Source organism: Dermacentor albipictus, chromosome 10 (genome assembly GCF_038994185.2).
Source record: "Dermacentor albipictus isolate Rhodes 1998 colony chromosome 10, USDA_Dalb.pri_finalv2, whole genome shotgun sequence".
NCBI lineage: Eukaryota > Metazoa > Arthropoda > Arachnida > Ixodida > Ixodidae > Dermacentor > Dermacentor albipictus.
The window spans coordinates 94,313,385-94,326,485 of record NC_091830.1 but is presented as its reverse complement, the minus strand read 5'-3'; the positions used below and the strand labels follow the sequence as shown (position 1 = coordinate 94,326,485).

General features: G+C 42.5%; 1 long non-coding RNA gene across 1 annotated transcript in view; it reads right to left on the bottom strand.

Moving 5' to 3' along the window:
* Positions 1-484: 484 nt before the first annotated feature.
* LOC139050449 (uncharacterized) overlaps positions 485-13,101 on the bottom strand; it is a 50,266-nt gene continuing 37,649 nt past the window's right edge. Inside the window, exons 3-4 of the long non-coding RNA XR_011508885.1 lie at positions 4,472-5,725; positions 485-818 (exon numbers count right to left, since the gene is read on the bottom strand). This is a non-coding gene — a long non-coding RNA (uncharacterized lncRNA). The remainder of the gene's footprint in view (positions 819-4,471; positions 5,726-13,101) is intronic.

Here is a 13,101-nt window from a genome sequence, read left to right as displayed (position 1 = left end):
ATGAACATGCACTGTTGTGGCCTGGTGATGCACTCTTTCTGCCACAGTAGTCACTTTAGACATATCCACCTTCACTTTATTCTCACTTTATTTTCTACTGGCCTATTCCATTGCAATCACAATGATATTTACATTTCGTAGCAGTTCTCATGCAGCATGCTGCAATTGCTTGATGTGCATGAAGCGGTGCTAATTCCACCAACTGTTCATAAGAAACTGCCATGCTCTGAATAGCAAAGTGGTTCACTGGAATTGATACTGATGCTGCTTAATGTCTCAAAGCAACACTTTGTAGGAGGCTGTGGATATGTTTTTGCTACCTTGGTGACTGATATATGCCAGTGAACTTCATTAAAAAATTACCCATCATGTACAACTTCATGATGCGCCTTTATAACTAAATGCTCAGGACTTAAATCCTACTTTTACAAGCCACTTTGTTGGAACGTTACCATATCACACTATATAGGACAAGCTAAGCACAGCCAGCAAAATACATCGTTATTGAACACAAATGAAAAAAAATACGTAGTGAAAAAGGCTTCAAACTCTCTTCTGCACACTTCACCTGATGAAATGTGCAAGTGTGGCTGACCTTATGCAAACTTGTTGCCAAGATTCATACGTATTCCACCTGGGAGCGATGCAAGATACGGCTGTCGAGTGTCAAATGGCACTGTTATTTTTTGTCTTCAGGCTATTTACCAATGTTGTACTCGACCTTCGCTTCTTTTCCGTCCTGTAGGTATTGTAGGTTGTCGGGGCCAAGTGACTCACCTCAATGGCAACCATGGTGTAATCGATGGCAGTTTTGCCCTCTGCAATAAGAGGCATACGAGTTGAATACAGAAATTCCTAGAGCACAGCAGCAGGACTAAAGTATATCGCTAGTTCTAGCATTGAGCACAGCTCAGTTGGGTATGCGCAGAGTAGCAATGGCACTGCTAGGTGCATTCATTGTAAATCAAATAAGCTGTCAGGGACGTTCAAATTCCTTTGTTGTACTTGTCAGTATAAAGGCGACGATGCTACACATGTAAGATAGGAATTCAGCCAGGTCACAGTGAATGCTTCATTCCACAAGTAATTTTCTTGCAGTGGTGTTCAAGTGTACATAGTATGCTCATTTAAAGCTTTCCACATGTCACATCAGATGAAAGTAGGTAACAAAAATCAGATTAAGTACCCTACCGCCTCTTTGTGCAGCGTAGCAGAAGGCAAGCTGACAGATGCAGTACAAGGCTTGTTAGATGCAATACCTCAACATAGAAACAAAGCTTCCTATCCACCAGTTTTGCTGAATATTTGGTAACACATTTTTTGTGCAATAATGAGGTGCACTTGACAAAGAGTATGATTTGAAAGCTTCTGGCATGCTGCACAAAGCATACTGTAGCCATTTTACAATAACACGGTATGACATGTGCCATACAAGATTTTGATTATGCAAAAATGCTACATTTATCTTCATACTTTCCCTGTTGTTAGTGCTCATGTTTGAAGAATCTTTTTTCAATTTGCCTCTATCGTTTGCTGCCATACTGAATATGATGCCATGCCAATTTAGTCAGTCTTCCACATAAACACCAACTACTACTTGGTAGAGGAGTGATGCACAAGCCTCTAGATGAGTGTTACTGCTGCAGCTGAGAATTGAATGGGCAGCCCTCGTGCTCGGCAGTGGAACACTAACACGGGCATGGTTACCTGTGAAGCATTTTATGCTTGCTGCACTATCTAATCATGCTTGTCACAACCAAGTATTCAGAAGAATCCTAGCAGCATTGTTGTAATTAAAAATTATTTTACCCTACATATGACCAGCTTTACACACAGATATCGGTTTCTTGTGCTGCAACCAGGTCTTTCGGCATTTAAAATTTTCACGAAGCAAAGAAATTGCGTTACAGGTTTGCACACTGTGACAAACTGACTTCACGTGTCAATGCATTGCACATGTGAGCATAAAATAGTACCACACTCAACTCTAATCACTTTTTTTCTCAAGCCATCCAAAAAGTATTGGAACTGTTTAAACCGCAAGGTTAATTTTCACAGCTCGTCTTATGTGTTATCTTTTCCATAAAACAAGATGCACACATTGCACTGGGTATCTAATGTTCAAAGTTTTGAATGCTACATCTTCCATCACATGCAGAAAAGCTACAATGAAGTGTTTGCGATCTGTAAAAAGTCAACATTTTATTGGGTGCAATCAATACTCAAGGAAGAATGGTTCAAACCAGCAGGGACAAGATAGAAAATCACAGTTAAGTCTAGCTTGTCTGTTTTTCTATCTAATTTGTTCGTTTGTGCCATTCTTCCTCAAGTATGGATTACGAACACACCTAACAAACAGTACTTCTAAAACGTGCAATCAAGCAAACACGACAAATCACGCAGTGCCTTGATGCCTTTCCTACGCTGATTCCTTCTAGGAAGAATGGAAGGGAAACTATCTGCTACCTTCCCTCTTTTGAAGTCCTTTAACTATGCCTTGTCATAAATTTATACAGGTGCAGCTGTAGAGATTCTACTTCCCTGATAGTACCTATTCCCTGTGAAACAGTTTCTCACAAGAATTTTTATGTTGGCACACTATATGTAGAGCTAAAAGTGATTAAACATGACCCTCCTCCCAAGCCAGGGTTCTCTCCCTCTACTTTTATTCCATCCATATAAGTGTCCCACCTGTCTGAAGTGATGGGAAAGCTGTCTACTTCCAGTTGGTTTGGACTGTCCTTTCTTTCTGCATATTTACATGTGCACAAAAAAGTATATACATTTGCTAATAAAAACGTGCTTCACGCAGTAGCATGTTTCAAGTGTTCTTGACGCCGCATGGTAAGCCAATCACATAGCTAGCTCGCCGAGGTGACCGCTCTGACCCATCTTATTTATGTAACCTAACCCATTTATGCCTTTCATCTAACCTAATGTTTTAAGCAGACAGCTGAAAATAGGATTGGTGATACTGCTGTAGCAATGCTGATGTTCAAAAACCTCATGGACAAATTTCTGTAGCAACAAAGGATCACTAGTCACTTGTTCACACATGCATTCCCATGCACAAGTTATGAACTAAGATGCATCAACAGACACTACTCTGGCAACGAAGAATAATATTCTTCACACCTGCTCAGTTTAAGTGAAGTTCACTTCGATCATAAGTCCAAAATGAAAATGTAATTCATGCATGACATGCTGATGTAAGTGCTATGCAGCTGCATCACACATGGCAAGATGACAAAAGTGCTGCTATACATTGTGAGAGCCAATGTAGCAGCATAGCAGATGACCAAGTGAGCCAGCCAAAATACACCACAGAAAACCATTCCTTCAGCACATAATTCTGAAGGTGCTTGAAAAGCTGGAAATCGAAAATCGGATTTTTTTTAGAGAGTATTTGCAAAGGCAGTGATGCACCCTGACTTGCGATATTGCTCAAGCAGCCCATAACAATCAACCTAGCTCTACCATTTCAGCCTCACGTTTATAAAGCAGAAGCAACTAATGGTATTACCTAACCCCCCACCAACATAGCACTGTAGCCTATCCCTCAACGAACGTGTTTTTTCCTTTTTTTCTTTTTTTGATGTACTGGTTCAGATAGAAAATAGTATGTTGACAGCGAGGTATTGCCTGTACAAGTGGATCGCAGAGCATGATCATATGCAGGAACATGGTAGAAAATGGGATAGTTTCGGTACCTGCGCAGATGACAGCACGACCATGGGAACAAGCAGATGAATACTCTGCGCTTGTCAGCTCAAAATGGCCAGACCTGGTGAGGGGCTCTTTAAAAGCCATGGTGTTCAACCATCAGACTTCTGACGATCAAACACTGTAGGCCTTATAATTGGCTAAAATTAGCTGAGTCGTGTGGTATGCATGCAATGAGACTTCCAATAGCCTGCTTTACTGCAATACACCAGTGTGTTGCTGTAAAGCGCACTATTTCAGGTGAAGCTTCTTTGTTATGCAGTGAAACATATAGAGTGGAAAGGGGCACCGATGCGCATATAAGAGGTGTCCAACAGTCAGCTCTGTTGCAGTACGCTTGTGTATTACAGTGAAGCACACACTATCGCAAGTGACGCATATTGGCTATGCGGTGAAGCATATTAGGAGTGGAAAGGGGCACTGTCACAGCGCCTGCATATACGTTTTCATTTATTACACTAAGGCTCCCGCTAGCTATCTCAGTGCTCGCACTGTAACCGGAGACTGCGCAACACATTCTAGGCCCGTGACTATACGCACGTTCCACTCTTGGTATGATTCATCGCATAACATGACTATTGGGGCGAAGGTACCTATAGGGAACGAGTAGTTTCGGTTCACTATGGCACGAGTGCAGCGGCAAGTCGGCCCCTAGCGGCATCCCACGAAGCCGAAAAGCGCGGGCTTAGTGTTTTGGTGTACTCCAGGCGCGCGACAGTCGTTGGCTAAAGCTGCTTAAGGCCCTTACCTCTCGAGTGTCCCGGGCAGCTTTGCGATCCAAGCACTGGTCTCGAAACGTACGGCGACCTTCGGGCGCCCGAAATTTCCGGACATGGAGACGACCGAGAATCCTAAACCGATTGTATTCCACTACTGCGAACCTGCGATGTTCAAAGGCGAGCAATTTGAAGCGGCACATGATAAATGTGCACAAACAACATCACCTGTCTCTGCCCAGAGTAGCGAAGCTCCAATGCGACATGTGCAACGAACGTTTCGTTGCTTTCAACGACATACGATCGCACTACATTAACGTCCACGACTTTGTTCCCGAGTACGAGGAGCACCACTTCACATCAATGTCAGGTGAGAAATCTTCCGCGACAATGACTGACGTGGTTAATCAATGGTAATTTCCATTTGCAAGGGTGGAAAGCGAAACCTTTCTGGTCCTGCACCACCGAAGAGAACGCGCACTTACTACTGACAGGCTTTAACGTTGACGGTTGAAGACCGATTTCGGGCGGGAAGAAGGTGCCTATATAACACGCCCGTTCGTTATGCCTGATCTCATATAACGTCAGAACATTTAGCACAATCAGAAACAGGCCTTGTTTGAGACCGGCAGTACCCAGTAAAATTCTTTCAGCGCGCGAAATGCGCCGACGGTTGTGCTAGAGTGACCTAGTTGTGCTCACGATTTCAGGATACAATGGCTTGTCATTCGCTGCCCCGGCAGAAACATGGCTGTACTTCACATTCTAAATGCTACAATCATAAACGTGCTGCTCTGTGCAAATCAGCGCGCTTATAAAAATGTAACCAATTGTGCAGTTTTTGTTGCCATGCAAACTGCAACTTTTATGGCAACAATCTCTGGCTTCTGAATTTTCACACCTGGGTTAGCAGATGCACAAGCCGAGTACTAAAATGCTTTGCAAGGACCCTAATTCCCATCCTGGCGTATATCGCCGCTCGCCCTAATTCCAATAGAAATCGCAATGACAAGTTAAAGAAGCCTAGTTCAGTGCAATTCGTACTTTATGCTGCTCTTGCACGTCGGCGTGCACCAACATTCAGGTGTGATAATAAAGCATTTATCGCGTTGCATTTTGGTTTGGAGACTTGCTTCAGAGGTGACACGCTGAATATTAATAAAAAAGAAGAAATACCTAGCAAGACGCAACTGTCTCGATGAACATTCCCCTAAGTTCGCATCGCCGCTATTCATGGCCGACGCACGCATCGTGCCCTCGCCAATGATTGCCTTCTCTCCGGTTCCCTAGCAGTGGTAAAATGGAATAGGAAGAATTATTAGCACTTGATTATTAAGCACACGAAAAACAGCACAGATCCCAACATTCACTTTTTCCCCGCGACACCAAAGAGAACGTCAGCCGCACTTTCGCGAACGCACCTGCGAAACTACAGCGACCTCCTACGGTTTCGAGTCGCGGATCGTGTTACGTTGTTCGTCCACTGTGTGGTGCCCGTGTTGTATTGTACTGAAGGGTTCAAACCGGCGGTGTATTGTTACTGTGCGCTAGAATCTACTGTCAGCAAGTAGAGAACCAACGGGGAAACGCAGACCAAATACGTATGTCGCTCAGTAAGAGGAGAAAAGACAGGTGGCAAATGTTTACGTTTGGATGCGAGCCGAGGCCCGCGGCTCGAGTAATAGACACAGGTGCGAATGAAAGAGTGCATTAAATAATATCCTTCGACCTCGAACTAATGCGCCTCAAAACAATAACAAAACTGCCTCGTAATATTAACAATTAATGTACTAATGCAAATGGATAAGTATTGTTTACTTTCAGCTATGCCATTTTTTCTTTCAGCAAATAAAAATACGATTCACTCGTTTAAACAAACGAACATACTTACTGCTATAGATAATGTCATGACAAGCATGCATATTCTTGAGAATTTTTGGCACAGCTAAATGCTGCAAATTACTGGAACGTAATCACACATCAGTTTCATTTTCTGACTGCAGCCTTCAAAGCCTGGAAACGGAAGACTGAGAATGACACACGCAGCCGCTTCGTAATGATAGCTGGTGCGAAGGTCAGCAATCCTTCAGGAGCGCGAGTGACACACTACCGTTGCCACCGGTCTGGAACCTTTACCTCAACAGGCACCACTTGCAACCTACTACACTCTATAGTGCGCACAATACATGGGACACTAGCAAAATGCCATATCTTTAAAAGTGAGCATTTCCACCTTTTATTCTAGAAGGGCTGTAATCAGTTGTTTATCTGTAAATATTTGTCTTGTACTTCTGCACACTTCCTCACACAAAAATTTACCCATCATTCTTATGTGAGCATTCTCTTTTGAGTTTCTTCCTTATTACATTTTATATTTTTTGAAATGTAGAAGGCAGTAAAAATCAGGTGTTTTGGTAAGGCGAAAACAGGGAAACATTGGGAATTTTGTCAGGAAGACCTAAGTTCAGTATTATTCAAGTAACTTATACAGATTTTTAAAACAAGAAATAATCTCTCTTTCGACTAAAATGTTCTATCTTAACAAGCAAAATCCCTCAGAGGAACATGTAACGGCAAACAGGGCTGCTTGTATATTCTGTGATGAGCTCCTCTCTACAAATCCTCATTGTCAGGCATTATTAATGCAGTTAAAAGAAGGCACTGTTTATTGTTTTATAGACTAAGTATAAGCTCTTGACACAAATTTATTGCAATACCAATTACATAAATCAGCCACCCTTCCTTGGACATAAAATAGGTAAGTAAACATCCTTCCAACATCGCAACTACCATTTGCATTGCAACATTACTTGGCTCCCCAGCCCATTAGCGCAGGCAACATGTACGTAGCATGTGGAAACGTGATGCAGTGCTCCATTGCCACTTCATGTAACATGTAGCAAATTACAAAGGCAGCAAGCTTTCATTCACTCAAGGCCGGCCGGTGCCGCCATTTTTTTGCTCTAGTCTTCAAGTGAAAAGAAGGCTATGGCATCTACAAAGTGATTATAACAACAATATTATTAGTATGACACATCTTGACCACTTGCTTAAAAAAGGTTGGCAGTGTACATTACTTCATGTAGCACTTGCACTTATCCTTCATAAAGGGCGAAAATCCCATTTAACCCAATTTTCATAAACTTCTTATTGGGTGCACAGATGTGGTATTACAGTTTACCAAAAAAAAGAGGACTGTAATTACAGGTCTGTTTGATTTGCCTGCACCACTGTGAACCAGTTCACGCTGGTTCACTGGATGTTCAGAAATTATGCAGCTTGATTTATGCAGTGCAGGCACAGCGTGGCATTTGATGCGTGGTCAATATGCAGGCAGTGCAGGCCTTATGTTTTGTCCGACTAATGTGCACGGTATGCGTAAGTTCGAGAGGTCCTGAACTACTGGTATGATCGGCTTCCAAGGTAAAAGTATACCCATGCCTGCATAGACATGGCAGGCCCATGTAAGCAGGTTTTCAACAGCGGTTACGGCTGTGTGGTATGTTATCTGCTGTGCTGCAGCTTTGCACCTGTATGCCTGCATCAAGTCAGCACCGACAGTAGAAAGGATGAAGCAAAATAGTGAACCAGCCCTGCACCTTTCCTGCACCTTTTGAAACGAATGTCGTGGTTCAGAGGGTGCCATTGCTGCACCACTGAAACTAATGGCACGGTGCAGCACTTCGTGAACTGGTTCAGGTGGTGCAGGCAAATCAAACATACCTTATGTGTAGTCGCCTGGTGTTTCATCTAAGCTTTATCATTTGAATATTACTGATGCACAGGCAGTAAGTAGTGTTAACGCAATGCTGTGATTAAGAAGCATCAACCTCAAACACCAAATTCCCACAAAAAGAGGTAACAGCATAACCACATGTTCATGTTCAACAGCAGTGCTGTTTGATGCACTGCAGCTATTATTCTCTTCTGAAATCAAATAATGTGGAAACGCTTGAAGATGTGAAATGCTTGGTGGAAAACATACCTTGTGGATAGCATATTCCACTGTGAATGTCTCAGCCAAGTTCTATAGTTGTGCGCGGCGCATGGAGGTCCTAAGCAAATTGCAAGGTCACCTTTTATTCGTACACTCTCTTCAAAAGAAACCTTCTCAGTCTTATTAGGTGCTATATTTCTGTCATAGTGTATTCCCACATGCAGCTGCTATAGGACAATAACTGACATCAAACAATAAGGGTGTTTGGTTCAGTATGCTTCTTCCTACTGTTATTACTCATATTTATTGACATAGTTTAATAAACAAGCTGAAGTGAAAACCTGCATACGAATTTTGAAAAAAATTGTGTACTTTTGGAAGAAGCTGACTGTTGTCTGCTCACGCTCGGCACGGCCCCTTGCATAGAAATTAAACTTTGGCTAGCCTGCTTATCGGTGTCGTAGCTGTAGGGGTCTTGTTAATTTCCATTAATTTTGAACACTCCTAGCCTCGAACTAAGCAAAGCTTAAGAGCATATGTACACTTGCCAGCGCACAGTCAGTCCTGATCAGATGCCTTGGCAGACTTCGCTTCATATTGAGCTATTGATAGCACTTCAAAATGCGCCAGTTGAATGTGGCTACTGTTCATCGTCCAATCTGATGCAGTACAAAGCCGATCTGCACCACATAGCACAGCTAGATGTAGCGTATGAGTGCAACCACTCATTCCAGCCCTGTCATACACAAAGCAAACTCTGCACATACACACAGCAGTTGCGTTGTTAGCTGCGGTCTGCTATGTTTTGCAGATACCGCGGCCACGGCGTTGTGCCACAATGAGTACGCTGGCCGAGCTCACTGTGGCTCGCTGAGCACAAGTGTGTTTGGCACATTGTAGGCGCCTAACAGGTGGTTCTGCTGTGCTTTTCTGGCAAATTATTTCTGAAACAGCCCTTTTTTTTACATTTTTGCGCAACCAAACAGGGATGAAGAGGAGGAGCAACACAATGACGAGCGCTCCTCTTCTTGGTCTCTGTTTGCACACAAAAAGTTTTTTAAAAATGAATCTGTTCCAACTAGGCCGACTCGCAGTTAAGCCCATTTTAAGTTTAGGTATATTTCTCGAGTTCAATAATGTGTTCCAGGGCCCCGTAAGAAAAAGTAATACATTTGTGCCGACAGCTGAAAACAAACACCTAATGGAACTACTTAGGTGGTGGTCCACCACACTATAAAAAAATTATCTGCAAGAGAGGAGGTTGATGAAGTTAGCACCATTAAAGCTAAAATGCATCTGTAGGAACATGAACAGTGAATAGCAGCTTCTGCAAAGTTGAAGGAACTATTTGGCTGTATCATAAACACTTCAGGAAAACTTGGATTCCCATGTATAAAACAGGCTACAGGAATTATGTTTATGACTGCCTTACAACCAAATATATGTTATCTTCAGGGCTGAATACTTCTAGGGATGCAGAATGATTGCTGGCACCAGTCACCTGTTTGGTGAGATTACCGTAACCTCTCAACAGCCATCGAACTTTTCACACAGTAGCGACATCCTCTGCCGAGTTCGATAAGAGCAAATGTGCATTGGTTAGCTTTCTCTTCCGACAGTTTTTCACCAGATAAAAACAATTACAATGTTATCGCATTATGCAAACATTGCCTATTGAAACATATATGCAGTTGACTTTTATTAATTTGACCTTCACGGGGCCGATGAAATTGATCTAATTATCCTGCAGATCGAACATCTTAAACAAAATGCAGAAATAAATGCCAAAACACATCGCTGATAAATTTGGCAGTAGCTGTGCGATTATAAAATGCCTCCGAATCAAATGTGCACTTTCTTTCTATGTGTCCAAAGTAAAACACCAACATAGAAATCTAAAGCGCACCCATTTTTTTTGCAAGAAATACTGTTGTACAATGGCAGCCTGCTTTGTAAAGTCAGCTTCACCACAATAAACTTTGGTGCGGTAAAGCATACGAACACTGCAAAAGCGGTTTTGCTTTCTAGTCTGACTACACCTAGCAGGTAAATTTCGGCTCAATTTTTTTTCAACAAAAGAAAGGAATGTGTTGGAACCAGGTAAAAGCAATAATCGTACATTGTGAGGTACGGCTCTTGCTTAAAAAATTTTGCGAGGACATCCCGAAAATTTGCGTTTTTCGATAAGAAGCAACATGTGTTCAACACGTTCACCGCACCCCTAAGCCCCACGGATACAGACGCTGCCACTAAAGGGTCACTGTCGGGTTCACCATACTGGATCCTACGATGGCCTTCAGAGACCATATAAGTTTCTGAATTGTAGTGTGCTTTTGTGAAAGTGAAAATTTAGCACTGTTGCTTGTTAAAGTAGGTTATGTGTTTTCTAGGCACTGGGACAAGAAAGATGAAATCTCAAGGTAGCGTGAAATGTGGCCACATATGCTTAGCCACAATGGCTGTGACTGAAAGCAGCAAAGAGGTCAACGTGGTCTTCCAAAACAAACATCGAGGACACGACTTCCAGCTTTGCCATGTTTTTCTGTCCGACACAGAAAGGGCTGCAATCGCTGGTAAGGAAACTTGGGTGCTTATGACCTTGCACACAATTAGAATCGAAATGTTCTAATTGATCAACTGCAATGTGTGATCAGCCTTCGCAGGTACCAGCATTTGAGTTTTAGCTTGTCCATTTCATATGAATATACTGAGTTAAAATAAACATACACGGCAGTAACAATGCTGGTAGCGACATCTTGTGATGCTTTGTTAACATGCAAAACATTCTTAGTGCCCTCATTGAAGCAACACGAAGCAAAAGCCAGAACATCTTGTCAACAGACCTTATGCAAATATGTCGGCATCTGTTGATGTTGCGCAGCAACTAGCTTGTGGATGCAATGATAGGGGATTGCGCTGACCACGGAAGCACAAAAGCCCACTGTGGCCATTGCACAGGGGTGAGTTTGCAAGTGAACACACCATATTTTACATTATCTACCATTTTATAGCACCAGTAGAGAAAAATTCAAGCAGTCCTTGTGGGTAACATTGCAGCCACACCTCATAAAATGCCCTGAATGATTAGTAATAGAGGCGTCGCATCCAGTCCAGTCCTACTGTATCAAAAGATATCTCAATTTCTGCTAAATGTAATGCGACAAACACATTACTGCTCATTCAGGACAGGAAAGAATGGACCCTTTTTCTTGGTTTCCAATAGAAGTAATTTTGTTTGAAACAAGTGTTGCTTTCCTTCAGTTCCGCACTAAAAAATGTTTATATACTATGGGAACTACGGTATTGGAGCCAGCAGTCGAAGAAGTGGAGGACAAAGTGACTAGCTAGGGAAAGCGGTGGTTCAAGGCTTGGCTGGGGCGCTCTTGGGTGCGGCCGACCAGGACTGGGGCCTGTTGGCATGAACGGAGCAACCATGCCGCCCCCACAATACATTTCCTTAAATAAGATTCACAGCATTTGTGATAAAAGTGCTGCTACTTATCCACTTAAAAAAGGGGCAAAAAATTGGGCAGACACAATTAAAGCTGCTTATGTATGGGAATGTGAAAGCATTACAGTCGTTTTGGTTCAACGTATGTAGAGAGCACATGTTATAGGATTGTCGTCAATGAGCTGGCTGCATTCCTACAGTGTCAGTCTTTCCACAGGCGTCAACACATCCACTAAGCACATGTTTAGTCAGACAGAACCATAAAACTGCCATGGCGCTGAGGAAGCATGCTCATCTCGCACCCCAAAGGCCCATGTTCGATATTCACCAAGAAGGAAATGAACCTAGCTTTGTTCACAGAGACATTAGTTTGCTTTGTTTGCAGGAACCTCCCTGAGAAATTTGATGTCACTCCAAGCATTTTTTTATGCGCTTTCACTCGGTCACCGACCATTTCTGATACCCTTTTTGGTCACTGACGGATTTTTGCATAATGGAGCATATAATTGTTTCACTTAAGTGTTTTGATGCGCAGGCTCAATAATGACTGATGCATTAGCAAAGCAGATTCCAAGCTTCAGGGGTGAATTTGCAGTATACAAGTAAACTATGGAGTTAAAATTTTCGCAAGCCTCAATTTTTGCCATGTGCCCATTATGACATTGTTGGACGGGCTAGTGCTATCATTAATTTACGGGGTGTCTGCTGGCCTTAGAATAAGGTGATAAGCAGGAGTAGGCAGCGAGAAGATGTCTCTTTGATTGAACAAAATACATTATAGCATACTAATACTGTACAGAAGTGTTGAGGAAATACTCCAAACACAATTATAAACATGCTTAGTGAAATTCAATATACAAATAAAATTGCACAATGCATAACATATATTGAAAGGTGTGATAACATCAGAACAGAGTAGGATTAGGAGATATACAGTGGCAAAAAATTATTGCAATTTTTTTCAATTGTTTTAAATATAAAGGCACTAATTACTGCATCCACGACATTTCCCGGGAGACCATTCCACTTGCATACAGTTTGCGGTAGAAAAGAATCCTTGCAAGTGTTAGTACTACACGAAAATTCTTTTAATTTTTTTAATGATATGCCCATGTGGGCCTTTTGAAATGTGGCCACCGTGGCCGTGAATTGAACCCGCGTCCTAGAGCTCAGCAGCGCAACAGCTTAATTGCCAAGCTACCAGCGCAGGCAAAGCAACATTTCAATGCATGTACACACTGGACTTTCTGTCTGATGGCCTGCCACAGAAAGTA